The 17,334-nt window shown below is 43.1% G+C and overlaps 1 long non-coding RNA gene across 10 annotated transcripts in view; it reads left to right on the top strand.

Moving 5' to 3' along the window:
* LOC123369404 overlaps positions 1 to 17,334 on the top strand; it is a 154,158-nt gene that overhangs the window by 123,920 nt on the left and 12,904 nt on the right. For 4 of the 10 annotated variants that reach the window (XR_006579027.1, XR_006579030.1, XR_006579031.1 and 1 more), the window contains exon 1: positions 16,104 to 16,132. The exons of 1 other annotated variant lie outside the window; for it this stretch is intronic. This is a non-coding gene — a long non-coding RNA (uncharacterized LOC123369404). Of the gene's footprint in view, positions 1 to 3,115; positions 3,175 to 4,527; positions 4,603 to 16,103; positions 16,165 to 17,334 lie in introns of those variants that run through there. 5 more of the 10 variants (XR_006579024.1, XR_006579033.1, XR_006579025.1 and 2 more) reach the window with 3 other exon arrangements.

A 17,334-nucleotide genomic window follows, 5' to 3' on the forward strand; every position in this document is an offset into this window, starting at 1 on the left:
TGCAACATACTGGCTAAATGACCATGTGTTACCAGTGCTCTCTACTGGATGTTTCAGCGCTAATGGTAATTCTCCTTTAGTTCAAGGGGTAAAGGCTTGGGGCTTTTGGTACAAGTAGGCTGTCCAACTTTTCAAAATGCAAAACTGGGAGAACTGTGGCAAGGATAGTGGCCAGGGTAGTGTGCAAGAGAGGACGTGGCAGCTGGGGAGAGAAGAAGTGCCTTGTCCTCAACCTATACCAAGTATCATCCCAGCCTTTGCCATTTCAGAATGCAACCCAGGCAATATGACAGTAAAAGGTGAGAGAAAATTATTTGCTCATCTGTGTCCCCTTCATTCTTTTCTTCCTGTGTCTGCAGACCCAGCTCCTTCTAAAAAAAACTCCCCAGCACTGAGTGCCTACAATATGTCACGCTCTTGTCTTTTTGTTTCTCTACCCCCAGCTCCTGCTGGGTTTTCTGTTCCTATACTTTAGTTTTCTCTTTCCCCCACATTCTCCTCTGTTTCTTCCTTTCTTCTCTTCCATCTTTCAGTCTATTCCTCCTCCCCTCTTCACTTCCTAGATCTCATCCTCCTGGCTCACCCTTTCCATCTTTTGTCATCCTCATCAAAAACAGGCTCCCATTTGTCTTCCGGTGCCTGCTGCAAACTGGTGGTGCATGGGAGGTGAGGAGAAACACAGCCACCTGCCTAGGCCAAGTCAGTAGTTGCCTGCAGTCTATAGACTCACCACTGACGTTAACTGGAATCAGACAGATAGATCTGCAACTCTCTATTAATTTGACTTTGTATATGGGGAGGCCTACCTCAAGTACTCATTGGAGTTCTCATAGTGGCCAAGTTGTGGGCAGCTCCATTCTATGCAAATTATTTAATCCATATCTATAAATTAGCATATAACAAATCTCAGTTTATGATCCACACATTCTGCCCCAAGCAGTGTGTGTGGGAGGACGAGGTAGGACATGGAGTTATGCAAATCTTGGTAGCTACGGCTGAGGATAGAGGAGGGAAGCTGGTGGTTGCCTACGGGAAGCTGAGGGGAAAGCTAGGAGGGTGCTGCAGTAGTGGCAGCTACTGTGTTGATGTATTTTTTTGTCATTGAATTTCCTAGATTTATGAGCAGGAGATGCTATGTGGTTGGTGTGAGTTAGTAATCACCTAGGCAGTTGTACATATCGTGTCCTGCAATTTGTATACCGAGCCAAATGAGCCTGTAGTCAGCAATCCCTATGTCATGGTATACTCCTCGCTCTCCAGCAAACTTCTGCAACCTCATGAGCCAGGAATCAGCCAGAATCCACATGCTGGCAACCCTGGCAATGTACCCCCTCAGTGGTTAAGGTACCTGTGCTGTCAATTCCAAACCTCAGCATAGCGTGTCTTTGGAAACACCACATTAATCTACCCCAGGAGCAGAAAGTAGCCTCTCCCTCTCCTCTCCCCTGGCCTTTCTCCAGGGGCTGGTAATATACAGATTTTCCTCAACCAACCAATCTAAAGTTTGCCTACCACCCATCCTCATTGCCCAACCCCTCCACAGCCACAATCCCTCTGCATGCCCCCTCCTCTCCCCAAATCCTCTGTCTCCAGCTCCTTCCCACACAATCCAACAAAAATTTTGGTCAGACCGACTGCTGACTATCCTGCTGTGTTCATAGTTAACCTCCCCATAAAATAAAAACATGTTATAACAGAGACAACTTATAGCAAGTAACATGAACTATTAAATCGTTATTGCACAGCTGTACAAAAGGTTTGGACTAAAAATGTCTGAGGTGGGATGTCCCTGAGGGACAATGGTGTCAGGACATTCCCTTGAACTCCCTGCATGGAAACCCTCTCATGGTTTGTTTGTTTTTTATCAGAGGATGTGCACAATGATTCTTCCAGACTGTGTATATCTATGCATGTGAAGAATTGAACATGTTCTTAAATACCATTTGCAATCTGATCCCCTAAAGATTTAGTGAATGCCATGCACTACCTTGGGTAAAAATTGGCCACCTGAGACCCATTTGACCTGCATCACAGCAACAGTTTGATCTCTACCGCTGCAGAAAAAAACTCCACCTGGAAACTTTTTGAACAATTGCTATTTGGGGAGGGGCTTATATTTCTTCCCCCCACCCCATTCAAATGACTCCAAATTTGGGTCACTACCGCTACCCTGCACCCTCCTGCGGCACACCCACTGTCAAAGAAATCCAACCAAGCATGTAGATTTTAAAAGAACTCAGGTCAACCTTTAACCAGATGTCATGATGCTACCTTAATTATACTGATGCTGCCTTGCCACTATAACCACAGTAAATAAGGTAGGGAACCAGGGACACGCCTGTATTTCTTGGACATTTTCTTGGACAAGAAGACCCAAACTCCATCCTTGTTCATAACCATGACATCCTGTAGAGTTAAGGCTATGGTTTAGTCACAGAGGTCACGGCAGTGACAGATTCCATGACTTTACCGGACCTCTATGACTTCTTCCACTTTAGCTATCAGCAGCTGAAGCTGGGGCTGGACGTGGGACTGTGTGTTGCTGCCCTGCAACTGGGGCACCATGGCTGGAAACAAGACCCTGTAGCCCCTGGCCTGTGGCTTGGGTGGGGGGAGGGCTGTAGCCAGGCTGTGCGCTCCCCATGGCTGCGCCCCCCTGCTGTGCCTCAGCCAATGGGTTCCACCAGGGGGGGCTGCAGCTGGGCCACGTACCCCTACCCCGTGGCAGGGGCTGTGCAGCGAGGCTGTGCGCTCCCCTTTCATCCCAGGGCCATGCATCCATCTTGCAGCTGTGGCCAGCTCTGGAGCAGGGGCTGTGCCCCCTGCTGGGAGAGGGGGCTCGGCCTGTCAGCCCCCTCCCAATGGGACTCTCTTCCTCCCCACTACTTAGCCCTGTCCCTGGTTATTTTTAGTAAAGTCACGGACTGATCACGGGCTCCTTGAATTTTTGTTTATTGCCCTTGACTTACAAAGGGAATAGATACTTCATGGTCCTTGGGAGAGATGATTCTGTGATTTAATTGATCTTTTCAATCCAGGGGCAGAAGAGATCCATAACAGCAAAACTGAGCGATTAGAGGGAAATACTTACCATGTATATTTCTTTGAATTCTAGGAACACATTTCAGTTCATCTGTGTTTGTGGCTGTGAAGCTTGCTGAACATAACAGTGCAGTATGTGAACTTTGACTATTTACAACAAACTATTTGCACATTATAGGAAAGGCATTTTAAAAGAAATTAGTCAATAATTGAGTAACTAAATTTCAAAATATTGTGATCTACTTGTAACCATTCCAGGAGAGAGAGGAGGTGAAATTTGACACACTTTGTTTTGTAAATAAATTATTTGCTCAGCACACTTGTTAGGTCATCTACTCCATCTCCTGCCCAATAGAGGATAGCTCACTACATTACATGTTCTGATGTTATGTCCAATCTAGGTGTAAATATCCCATGCAATGAAGCTTCCACTGCCACTCTTGGGACTCTGTTTCACAGGTTAACACAGTTCATGTTGGGAAGTTTCTCACAATAGTCTCTCTCTCTATAGCATCCCATTACTTTGGCTGAAAAACAAACAGGAAAAATAGACATTGAGGACTACCAATATTTAAAGAAAACAAGTTTCCTTCATGTGTTATGTACGTGACCTGAAATTGTTAAAAATGAAATGATTAAAACAAAACCCAGTTTGCTTTTTGCTCTACATTCACTTTGGACTATGAAAATACACTGAGCAATTTCTAGTCACTTTCACCTTTTGGTTCTCTTGAAATAGCCTTATTACATGAACCTACATAATCAGTTTCCTATATAAAAGAAATGTGTGAGTAGCAGTGGTCACTTACGTAATGGAACTGTAAATATAGTCTTCTTTTCTAATTTAATTACCCCCAACATTTACGATACTAATTTCTCTGTATTTAAAAATAATATCATACCTTGGCTGTATGTGGTGTCTTTCATCTGAGAATTTCAATTCACTTTGCAAACATTAGTGGGCACATCCTCAGCTGGTGGAAATTTCCAGAGAATTTACATCATTTTCAGATCTGTCTCAAACTCCTGCACAGTAGATCAGGATTATTTTCCCCATTTTGACAATGAGGGAACGCAGGGATAACAAAAAGAGGTTAAAGGCCTTGCTGAAAAGTTGCACAGCAAGTTAGTGGTAGAGCTGGAAATAGAATCCAGAACTCCTAACACCTAGTCTCCCACATTCTTCTCTGCTGCTTTAGGTGTTGATAATTTTTGGCTGTTGTAAGGGGTAAAAAGTACTTGGACCTTGCAGATGCAGGAAGAACTGTTTCCCCCCGATTTTCTTCGAAAAAATACATGCATTTACATTATTTATTGTCTGAGATGTAATACAGCTTTGCAGTTCCATTTTAATGTAAGAATTTATTTTCCATCATGGAAACTGATTATGTCTAAAACAGTTAGATCATGCAGCATAATGTAATGTACAGATGAACTAATAATCACAGCCAATGTTGAATTTTGACCCAATTATTCATTTCACAGGTCAATTCCATTCATTATTACACAAGAGAAGTGTTTAAAAATGCAAAGCAAGAAACTGGAGAGTGATCAGTTAAGGTAATCATCCTACATACAGAGAATTCTCCAAAGACAAAGTCCTGTAATAGCTGGTTAAACAGTAAACTGGAGGCAGTGATGAGGCCTAAGCCAACATTTACAAGGATTTCTTCCACTAACTTGCTTATCAGCAACTAGCTGTTTAGAAGTGGCTATGTTACAAGTCCAGCAATAGATCATGAGACCTCGTATATCTGGAGACTGTCCTCTGCTGCCATTAAGTACCATCCTTACTAATGCATCTGCCCACCAGCCTCATTGAGTGCTTTGAGATCTATGGATGAAAAGTGCTATACAAGAGAGAGTGATTGTTATTATTATCCCTCAGATCCTCACCCTTGTCTGTAGTCTCCCCATAACTTGAAACATAGCCCCATCTTCAGGCTTTCTCCGAGATCTAAATCTTTGATTCTTCAAAAGCAATTCTCCTAGTCAATGGGGAAATACTGGAGTATACCTTAGCCCGCACACAGTTTTCATCAAAGGGCGGGCCTTGCAGGGTGATAGGGTACTGAAAACTGGCACACAAGCAATCAAGAGTTCAAATCTCAGTCTTGGCTTTCTCCTTGCAAGCAGGAGATAAGAATGAGAAGGACTTTAAAGTAGGTTCAAAGGGGTCAGGTGACAAAAATCCACAGTAAGCATAAAAAAGGTGAGCTGTTAAAGAGGATTAGATGTTGCAAGAGACATGAATAACTAAAGCAGGGTCCCAGAAGCAACAAGAGGGAAATCAGTGGTGAAATCTGCTCAACATCTTTGGCATTTATACACAAAATCAAGGCATATAGGGAATAAACAGGAAGAACTGGGTGTATTAATACAAAAGCTAAAGTATGACTTACTTGGCATCACAGAGAAATAAAGAATATTTACATTTGTTCTGAGGTTCAGAAGGAGGCCAGTTGAAAGTCTCCAGGTAAGATAAAAGGAGAAAAAAACAGGGGTGACCTCATAGTGGGGCTTGGTTCTACTATAGATCACCAATCAGGAAGAGAACAAACAACTGAAGTATCCAAAAACACAAGACTGGGTAGTAATGGGAGACTAACTATCCAGGCATCTCTTAGAGAAGTAATATGGCAAAACACAAAAATTCCAATAATTTTTTGGCATTCCAAAAACTGGGAACAACTTCTAGAAAGTGGAGGAAATAGCCAGGGGGACAAACATTTTAGAAGTCTTTGTGACCAACAGGGAGGACTTAGTAGAGATTCTGAAGGTGGAAGGCAATTTGGGTGAAATTGATCATGAAATGATAGCTTTCACTGTTCTAAGGGAAAGAGTGAGAGCAGGAGAATAAGGACAATGGCATTCAGAAAAGCAGACTTTAACCTCAGGGCTTGGCTACACTTGCAAGTTGCAGCGCTGGTAAAGGCTTTCCAGCGCTGCAATTAGTAACCGTCCACACCTGCAAGGCACATCCAGCGCTGCAACTCCCTGGCTGCAGCGCTGGCTGTACACCTGGCCAGGTTGGGGTGTAGCGATTGCAGCGCTGGTGATCCAGCGCTGCTCATCAAGTGTGGACACACACCAGCGCTTTTATTGGCCTCCAGGGAATAAGGAGATATCCCAGAATGCTTTTAACTAAATTACTTCCTTTGTTTTGTTATGCAGCCTCTCTTTGTTTTGTTGTGAACTCCGATCGGAGCTCCGTTGAACTGCTTATCTAAAAAACAAACACTGATCACAGCAAACAGGAGCTATCTGTACCTGGCTGTGAACGATCAAATGAGAGGCAAGCAGTTTGCTTGACAGAGAAACAGCGTTGGATGCAGGCTGTTTGCAATTAAGACTAAGGGTTCGCGAACATTTTGTGATTTTTCAATCCAGGGAAGCTAACACACAGTGTTGGCTCCAAAAATCCACTCTCTCTATCTTCCCCGCTCCCTGTCACAGTACACCACAGAGAGTGAGTGTTGGAGGCAGGCTGTTTGCAATTAAGAGTTAAGACTAAGGGCTCGCGAACATTTTGTGATTTTTAAATCCAGGAAGCTAACACACAGTGTTGGCTCAAAAAATCCACTCTCTCTATCTTCCCCGCTCCCTGTCACAGTACACCACCCTCCACCCCCTTTTGAAAAGCACGTTGTTGCCACTTGAATGCTGGGATAGCTGCCCATAATGCAGCACTCCCAACAGCGCTGTACATGTGGCCACACACCAGCGCTGGTAGCTGAGAGTGTGGCCACACACCAGCGCTGGCCCTGCACAGCTGCACGACCAGCACTGTAACTCCCAGCGCTGCAACTTTCAAGTGTAGCCAAGCCCTCAGACAATTGGTAGAAAAGGTCTCATGAGAAGAAAGTCTGAGGGCTTGTCTACACTGGCACTTTACAGCACTGCAGCTTTCTTGCTCAGGGATGTGAAGAACACGTGGTATGGTCAGATGGAGAAGCACAAATGAGGCCACATCAAGTGTTTGGAATGCAAAAATTATTAGGCTTATTCACTAAGTGTAACTACGCCTACTAGATTTCAGATCTTTTGTCTCTCCTGTTACCTATTGTAAGAGGCAACCTCAAGTGTCTGTTTTCCATAAGAAGCAGAAGAATTTTTACCTTGTTGGTTGCACCTGCCAACCACTCCCCTGAGTGAATCTCCAACCTGCTCCATTTGACTTAAAAACCACTGCAAGTTTCCTTTATCACTCTCAGAGAGCACAATAGAAAATGTCACTTATGCAAGGAAACAAGCAAGCAGTATTTCAAGATACCAGAAAACATTTCCAAACCTCGAGTTCTCTGAAGTGGGCAGTTGGGCAATCCTTGGGGGCTACTGACAGAAAATGCAGACTGATGTGTGTCAAGACAGAAAGAACAGACACAGGAAGCAGCTTTTTCTAAGCACTCATTTCCAGGGAAACATTTCAAGTACAGATATAGCTCAAGGATCCTCAGTCAGTATTTCTGAGGCATATTACCTGGCACATCCCAGTGGACACCGAAGGAAAATTACGAACCAGTAGTAAGATTCACTTAGATAATAACCTTAAAATTTAGAGAAGTGATAGCACAGGGGTCGGCAACCTTTCAGAAGTGGTGTGCCGAGTCTTCATTTATCCACTCTAATTTAAGGTTTTGTGTGCCAGTCAGTGGTGAGCTGGAGCCAGTTCCCACCGGTTTGCGGGAACCAGTTGTTAAATTTAGAAGCCTTTTTAGAACCGGTTGTCCCACAAGGGACAACCGGTTCAAAAAGGGCTTTTAAATTTAACAAAAGCTCCAGCAGCTCCCTGCCCTTCCCCTGGCCCCAGCTCACCTCACTCCGCCTCTGCCGCCTCCCTTGAACGCTCCCCCGGCTTCTCCTCCCCCTCCCCGGCTTCGCGGGAATCAGCTGTTCGTGTGGGAAGCCTGGGAGGGCTGAGAAGGAAGCAGCGGCTTCCCACAGGTGAGCTGGGGCAGGGGAGCAAGGGCGTGAGGAGGGCTCCAGGTGTCACATGGCTCCGGCCTGGCCCCTGACCCCATCCCCAGGCGGCGCGGCTCTGGCCCAGGCCCAGCCCCGACCGTGGCCAGCCAGGCGGCACGGATCCGGCCCTGACTGCGGCCAGCTGGGCGGTGCAGCTCCAGCCTGGCCCCCGGGCCCGGCCAGCTGGGAGGCCCAGCTCTAGCCCCAGCCGAGCACCCTGGCTCCACCCGAGTGGCTCTGGTCCCAACCCCGGCCCCGGCCGAGTGTCCCAGCCCGGCCTCATCTGAGCGGCTCCGGCCTGCAGCCCCAGCCCGGCCCCCACCTCCAGGCAGCATGGTAAGGGGGCAGGAAGCAGGGAGGGGGTGTTGGATAGAGGGATGGGGAGTTGTGGGGGTGGATTAGGGTTGGGACGGTCAGAGGGCAGGGAACAGGGGGATTGAATGGGGGCAAGGGTCCCAGGGGGGCAGTCAGGAAGGAGCAGGGGTTGGATGGGGCAGCGGGGGGCAGTCAGGGGAAGGGTTTCCGGGGGCAGTCAAGGGACAGAGAGAAGGGGTGGTTGGATGGGGCAGGGGTTCTGGGGGGGCCATCAGGAATGAGAGGAAGGGTTGGATGGGGCAGCAGGGGGCAGTCAGGGGACAGGGAAGTGGGGTGGATGGGGCAGGGGTCCTGGGGGGGGGCTGTCAAGGAACATGGGGGGTTGGATGGGGCAAGAGTCCCGGGGTGGTGGTGGGGCATGACCCCTTCATGGGGTGAGCAGGAGGGCACCGGTTGTTAATATTTTGGCAGCTCATCAGTGGTGCCAGTAATACATTTTAACATTTTAAGAACATCTCTTTCTTTAAGTCTATAATATATAACTAAACTATTGTTGTATGTAAAGTAAATAAGGTTTTTAAAATGTTTAAGAAGCATCATTTAAAATTAAATTAAAATGCAGAGCCCCGCAGACCAGTGGCCAGGACCCAGGCAGTGTGAGGGCCACTGAAAATCACCTTGCATGCCGCCTTTGGCACGCGTGCCATAGGTTGCCTACCCCTGTGATAGCAAGTATAATGAAAACTGGACAAGTTGGCCTTATATGTGACAAACATCCAAATGTCTTGGAAAGTAGGTGGGATACTAGAAGAGGGTATGTTCCCTCCAGTATCACATCTCTTTTTATTAAAGCAATTATTCTAGACATTGACCAACTAATATTAACTATTTACATACCACCCATCCAATCTTAATCAGACATTCTCAAGGTCCAACAACAGAGCAGCTGGATACACAGCCTACTTCCCCAGGGATATAAAACCGCAAATAACAACAACATAACATATTTAGCACTTACATAGCTCTTTTCATCCATGGATGCCGAAGCACTTTGCACCTCCATTTTATTGATGGAGAAAACTGAGGCATAGACAGTAGGATGTTTTTCCATTAACACCTATGACCCAAAGCAATCAACATAATAAAAGGCTCTGGCTGTTAACTCTAGCCAGTCCAGAAAGTTTAGAGTAATGACAGAAATAGTTAGTGCCTGAAACAGTTGGACTAGATTCAGTTTAGCCCTAGGGGAGGAACAGTTGCCTCTTGGGTAGATGAGAACAAGATGTTTTGATAGAACAAAATGCACCGTTATAACAAACAGTATCCAACTAAAAGTGACACAATTTTGTAATTGCTTCTAATACATCAGAGTGCTTGCTCTTCCAAAGAGATCTGCTGTCTTATAATTCACATTGGGATGAGCTGCTAAGAATCTTGCTTTCTTCACAACTGAATTAATGTGCAACAACACTCAGACAGTGAGAAACATTTAGACTGTATTAGGCTTCCTCTCAGTGGGTGTAGGTAACAATAAGGGCTAATCACTCAAAGCTCTGGTAAATCTGAACTGAACAACAGAAAAAAAGTTAATGTACCATGGCAATTACATTGCTTGGGGTGGGGGAGGAGAGGAATAAGTTTCCTCCAAAACCCTGAGGTTTCTATGGTGAAGGAGGAAGGGGACTGGAGTAATTTCTGTTCATGGAGAATTTAATTTCAGACTCTCTCTCCTTCATCCCCTTAAAATAGCTTGTAAAATGTGCCAGATTGACAAGACTGCAAATTGTCCTTTTAAAAAAAGTGTTTCTCTTTTTATTGACAACAGTCTTTTCCCTGTGATTTTAAGGACGTGTGTGTTTGCACATGTGAGGGAGAGAATTCTGAATATCAGTTGTATGAAGAAATATTTTGTCTGCAAGGAGGGGATTGGAAGTGGCTAATGCGGCTGTGAAACAGTAATGCCTTTTTCTGTGTATTGTACCTTCACATTTCTAAGAACTCTGCCTGTGTGCAACGACAGCAGCCATTTTATTCTCAGTGTTACTAAGTGTGTCTTACTGAGGAGAGAGACCCAGTGCTCTCATGGAGATTTTACTTAATAGACTGTCTTGTTTTCCTTAATGAGAAGTAAGAAGCCGTGTAGAATGAAAATACATCGCAGTATATGGGACACATTACATGAAAGAAGCTGCTTGGATTTTTTTTTAAAAATATAACTCTGGTTCCCAGCAAGGTGGATTGATTTAAATCAAAATGATTGAACTCACCAATTTTAATCTTGATTTAAATCAGCAAGCAGGAAAACTTGATTTAAATAATTTATTTTAATCGTTTTGCCTTTGTATTTTTTAGTTATTTTCCTAAAGAAAGGTTGATTCCCATTGGCTGGTAACCATTAAAACATATTAATTTGTAACTAAATATAGCTTTTACAGTAACTTTGGTGCTTCTTTTTGCTAACCTGGAGGATACTCTATATCTATATACATTTATTTAAGCAATTTACATATTACGTATCTTACATTTTTACTTGTGATTTGTTGTCAAGCTCTGTTTGGATGGAAATTCCAGTTCAAGTAAAAATGCACAAAAACAGCATTTTATTTGTGTTTATTAAATAGAACTGTGTTGACTTTGCTGGTTACATAAGAAAAAAGTTTTAAATGCAAAACATGTTTTGATAAACTAACTGACTCATTAAACAAAGGACAATATTATCTGTAGTTACTGAATTGAACTGATTGTTCTGGTCACCATGCCCTTACAGAGTCTAGAAATAGTAGATCTCATCCCCTCACACCTAGTTTTTATTCCATAGATCCGAAGAAAACAAGCTTTCCTGCTTTTTCAACTCCCAAATGGCTCCTTAACTTTGAATGAACTAGTCCTTCAACGGAACTAGTTGAATAAACTGAAGAGCAAATATTCTTTCTGCACTGGCAGAAAAAGCTACTGCTGTCAAAAAGTATTTTAGCACTTCAGCAAACTCTGGTCCTGGTCCTTAGCCAGTGACTTCCACTAGTTCAGTGGTTTCAGTTTGGCAGCAAAGTGTAGTGCTTAATATTATTTCTTGTATTTCATTTGAATTATTTTAGTAGCTGATAATAAATGTAAGCCTGAATTTAGACTATCAATTTCAAATTTAATTTTAAATAGGTTTATTTAAAAAATAATCCATCAACAAACAACAAGGGAAATTAATGCAAATAAACTGAGTTAACAGGAAATAGAGGGGAATGATTCCCTATGAAGGAGTGTGAGAACCCGGCACCCCCTTCCATCAGGGAGCAACCATTGGGCAACAGCTGCCTGGGAAGCTCCTACTTCAGTCAGCCCTTTCCTCGAGAGCTGAGAGCCAAAAATCTGTTTGCTTCCCTAGTCTACCAATAAGTGAGCTGCTCTGCTTCTCTTTTAGAGACCTCCTCTAGTCTGTGCATGCATTATGCGTGGTGGGGCAGAGCTGCCTGATCCCAGAACAGCTCCTTAAACCCTTGTTGTCCAGTGTATCCTTTGTATACCCCACCACAGTCATATTTACAGGAGGGGGATTCTATCCTGGGAAGGAGGGGCTTTGCAAATGCCTTACGGGTGGTGGTGGATAATTGGCTGAACATGAGTTCCCCATGTGGTGGTGTGTCAGAAAGAGCTAACACAACCATTTGATGCATAAATAAAAGAATCTTGAGTAGGAGTAGAGAGGTTATTTTATTTCTGTATTTAGCACAGGAAGACTGTGTCCAGTTCCAATGCTAACAATTCAAGGAGGATTGTCATAAACAGATAGTTAAGGGTTAATGCCTCTTTTACCTGTAAAGGGTTAAGAAGTTCACCTAGCCTAGCTGACACCTGACCAGAGGAACCAATGGGGGAACAAGATGTTTAAAAAGGAAGGAGGGCAGCTTTCCTTTGTTTAGAGTCTCAGTTTCAGCCGGAGTGAAAAAGATCAAGGAACCAGCCTCTTATCAGAGTAGTAAGTTTTAGAAAGGGATAAATAGGGTTATGTTTATTTTCTTTGTAACTTGTCTTGGTATCATTAAGGGAATTATCAAAATTGGGTATTTGGGTATTTTTGTGTAACTAAATTTGTGCCCAGGGGAACATCCTCTGTGTTTTGAATTTGTTGTCTGAGAGAGTAGCTGGTATGCTAATCTCTCCCAGAGGGTTTTCTTTTACCTTTCTTTTCTTTAATTAAAAGCCTTTTTCTTAATACCTGATTGATTTTTCCTTGTTTTTAGATCCAAGGGGATTGGATCTGGACTCACCAGGAATTGGTGGGGGAAAGGAGGGGGGATGGTTAAATTCTCCTTGTGTTAAGATCCAAGGGGTTGGATCGGTGTTCACCAGGAACTTGGTGAAAAAGTCTCTCAAGGCTACCCTGGGAGGGGAAGGTTTTGGGAGGAAAGGGGGAGTTCCAGACGGAGGGATCTGGATGGTGGCAGCGATACCAGATCTAAGCTGGTAATTAAGCTTAGAAGTGTCCATGCAGGTCCCCATATCTGTACCCTAAAGTTCAGAGTGGGGAAGGAACCTTGACACGGATGTTGATAATCTAGAGAGGATTCAGAGAAGAGCCATGAGAATCATTAAAGGATTAGATAACCTGCCTTATAGTGACAAACTCAAAGAGCTCTAGCGCTATAGCTTAACAAAGAGAAGGTTACGGGGTGACTTGATTATAGTCTATACGTACCTACATGGGGAACAAATACGTGATTATGGGCTCTTCAGTCTAGCAGAGAAAGGTATAACACGATCCAGTGGCTGGAAATTGAAGCTAGACAAATTTAGAGTGGAAATAACATGTACATTTTTAACAGTAAGGATAATTAACCATTGGAACAATTTACCAAGGCTCATGGTAGATTCTCCATTGCTGGCAATTTTAAAAATCAAGACTGGAAGCTTTTCTAAAAGCTCTGATCTAGGGATTATTGTGGGGAAGTTCTATGGCCTTTGTTATACAGGAGATCATACTAGATGATCACAATGCTCTTCTGGCCTTGGAATCTGTGAATCTTGAGCTGTGCACTAACTGGGACTTTGCAAGTGTCTGCATACCAGGACGCTGCAGGATTATTGCAGGAGGAGAGTAAGGAAAGTATTGCTCAGAAAACATCAAGGGACTTGTAGACATAGTGGGAGATGATAAATACATGGTTACTCAGCTATACTTTGAGGCACTCATGGCACAGAGTAAGTACAGCACAGGCAGTGGAGGTTCCCTCTAAACAAACAGTCACCTTTTTTTGTTTTGGAGAGACCCAAAAAGAGGTTAGAGTTGTTCACTCTCAATCCTTGGCTTCTCTGCTGAGACTACCAACACGTTTGCTTGTTTGTTGAAGACAAAGCAAGTTCCTACACAAACCATTAGATGGAACTATATTTGGTTACTGCCAGCTCATACCTCTTTATCATCACCAAGTCATCCAGTCCTATCCTTTCTTCCTCCACTCTTAAATGTTCATGGCTTAAACTAGTTCTCTAGAAGTACCTTGATTTTTGCTGCTCTAACACAAGACTATATATAATTATTTGTTGGCACCTCTTTGACATGGACTGTGTTGCATTATGGATTTTTTTTAAATTTAAGAGCATATCTAGATTATGCAAAACAAATTGATCTGTCTTGCTATGAGAAGTTTTACAGCCACTCAACTCATCCCACATAATATTGAGGACACCAGATTGACTATTATTGGCTGTTACGAACAGATAAAAAGGGAAAGGAAGAAGCAGGGGTGGGGAGAGTGTGTGTTAGATGTGCCTACCCAGAACATCACCAATGATCATGAGGGTAACTTCAGTTAAGAAGTGTTTGGATGAGTCTATATGTGAACATACCAGTAGTCAGGGATGGCTTGAGCTGGTTTCCAGATGTATGGGGATTTCTTCAGTGGCCCTTTGTGATCCTAGTGCAGCATTGAGAATGAGCAGACAGCCTGAAGCCAAAGCTCTGATGGACGTAAATAGCCAAACTCATCTCAAATAGGTGATTAATCCTGAAGCCTAATGATGGCAAATTAAACGTGAACACTTAACTTTACTGCTTATTTTAGCAGTCTGTATAGTCTGATTGGGGATGGAAATTAAAGTGGCACCGTCTAATTCCTGGATACAACATATAAACAAGCAGAAAAGCAACTTTACCAAATATATGTAAAGATTGCATTTTTAATAATTCCCTTCATGCCTGGGCTTTGCACACACCAAAAAAGTTATTCGGCCTCTTCTATTTCTTCATACCAAGAATGTTATTTACGCCGATTAAAAAGAATAGTGTTTATCCTGAAGCCTCCTTTCAGACAAGTTGGGTCAGCCAGTCTGCATTAATCACATGGTTATTGGCCCCTATTCCACAGAGCCCTCACATCTCACCTCCTTCTCTGCTCCAGCATAAAGAGTAAGGTTTTCACAACTAGCTCCCCTAGTATACACAGTGCAGTGAAGGTTGGAAAAAAGAAAGCAAAGCAGGTGAATCTGTTGAGGTAAGATAGGTGCATTGGCTATAAAAGTAGACATTGCATATAATTTAAATTGGCACCCTCAGCAGACAGCCAGCTGTAAGAGAAATCCCTCTCCTATATGGGATGTATAGATGCCGCCATCTGCTGGCAGGTTTCTAATTTTTAAATCTTTACCTGTGCAAGGGAAGGTGAATAGGATTAGACAAGTTCGGTGATCAACAAGGACTAGTCAGGTTTCATTTGCAGTTAAAAGGCTCCTGGAAAAGTTGGGTTTGGCAAAATGCTGATGCATCAGCATTGGGGGGAGGGGGTGACTGGACAGATAATGGATTCTTCTTCTAGTAGTGTCCCTAAAGTCTGTCACTATAAGGCATGTTTTCCAATCCTTCAATCATTCTCATGGCAGATTAAATTCAATGTTGATAAATGGAAAGTAATGCACATTGGAAAACATAATCCTAGCTATACATATAAAATGATGGAATCTAAATTAACTGTTACCACTCAAGAAAGATCTTGGAGTCATTGTGGCTAGTTCTCTGAAAACATCCCCTCAATGTGCAGCAGCAGTCAAAAAAGCGCAGAATGTTGGGAATCATTAAGAAAGGGATAGATAATAAGACAAAGTATCATATTGCCTCTATATAAATCCACAGTACACCCACATCTTAAATACTGCGTGCAGATGTGGTCACCCTATCTCAAAAAAGACATTGGAATTGGAAAAGCTTCAGAAAAGGGCAACAAAAATTATTAAGGAATAGCTTCCATATGAGGAACAATTAAGATTGGGACTTTTCAGCTTGGAAAAGCAACAATGACTAAGGGAGGGGATATGATAGAGGTCTATAAAATCATGACTAGTGTGGGGAAAGTAAATAAGTGTTATTTACTTTTATTAACACAAGAACTAGGTGGTCAGCAATTAAACTAATAGGCAGCAGTTTTAAAACAAACAAAAGGAAGTATTTCTTCACACAATGCACAGTCAACCTGTGGAACTCTTTGCCAGAGAATGTTGTGAAGGCCAAGACTATAAAAGGATTAAAAGGTCCATGGATGGCAATTAGCCAGGATGGGCTGGGACGGTGTCCTTAGCCTCTGTTTGCCAGAAGCTGGGAATGGGCGACAGGGGATGGATCACTTGATGATTAGCTGTTCTGCTCATTCCCTCTGGGGCATTGGCCACTGTCAGAAGACAGGGTATGGGGCTAGATGGACCTTTGGTCTGACCCAGTATGGCCATTCCTATGTTCTGTTCTCATGGCTTTTCTCTGAACTCTCTCCAGCGTTTCAGCATCTCTTTTGAAGTTCAGGCAGCAGCTTCCCAGAATAGAGGCTCCCATCCTGTAAGTATAGCCTACATTCTTTGTTCCTACAGGTATGACTTTACATTTAGCTGTTTTAAAACATATTGATTGCCTGCACCCAGTTTACTAAGTGATCTAGGTTGCTCTGTATCAGTGACCTACCCTCTTACTCCTCCCCCTCCTTGCCCCCGGCCTCTTTGTGCCAATTTTAAACCCATGTAATGTGTGCCAGGTTGATTTTGTATTGTTCTAGTTTCTGTGTAAGTATATTACATCAACATTATCACCTTTGTCAACCAATCTTGTAATCTCATCAAAAAAGATAGTTTGATAAAATCTATTGTACATAAACCCATGGTTTTTATTATATTAATCAAGTCCCATGTAAGCCATTCCATCATTTTGTCTGAGATCAATGGCAAGCTAAAGGTCAATTGCTGTAGTCATCACATTTACTCTCTTTTAAAAATTGTCCTCTAGAACTTCCCAGTGTTCAAAGACTTTTCAAAAAGTCAAGTCCAGATAGGTCTTTTACAACTCTTGGATCCAGGTTATCTGGACCCACGGATTTTAAAATGTCTGACTTTAATAGCTGCTGCTAACATCCTCCTGAGTTACTCTCATCTTCACCTACTGAAATCAGTTATAGGTACACAAACTTAATAGTTACTGAAAGGGCCTTCCCTCTTGGTGAGACATTTTTAGCTTTAGGGGACTGTATAAATCTATTAGTAAAGAAGCCTAGATTTAGCACTAGTGTCTTGTGGCAAAGGAGAGTGGAATTATTCTTGAGTTAAGGGGTAATGCCTACATTTGGTTAATATTAGTTAACAGATTTGATGTCCATAATATACAGATACAATGCTCAGATACAATGCTGATGGGCAGGATTTTAAGTGACATACTATAAATATAACTATGAAGCAGAAATGGTTGGGGCAACGCTTGTATTAATGAATAGGTAACATCTAAATGTGTCAATGCCTAGTGCAGAGTAAGGGAACTCAGTTTAATATACCAGGGGTTCCTTCAGAATGAAGGCTACATTTTAGTCATGGGTATTTTTTGTAAAAGTCATGGACAGGTGATGGCCTATGACCTAACCATGACTTTTACTATATACCCCTGACTAAAACTTGGGGGGGAGGGCAGGGCAAGTTCCCTACCCAACTCCTGGGAAGTGGTGACCTCCAGCTCCTAGCTCCACATGCAGTATCTGCTCTGCCCCAAACCGCGGTTCT

The sequence above is a fragment of the Mauremys mutica genome, chromosome 4 (genome assembly GCF_020497125.1).
Source record: "Mauremys mutica isolate MM-2020 ecotype Southern chromosome 4, ASM2049712v1, whole genome shotgun sequence".
NCBI lineage: Eukaryota > Metazoa > Chordata > Testudines > Geoemydidae > Mauremys > Mauremys mutica.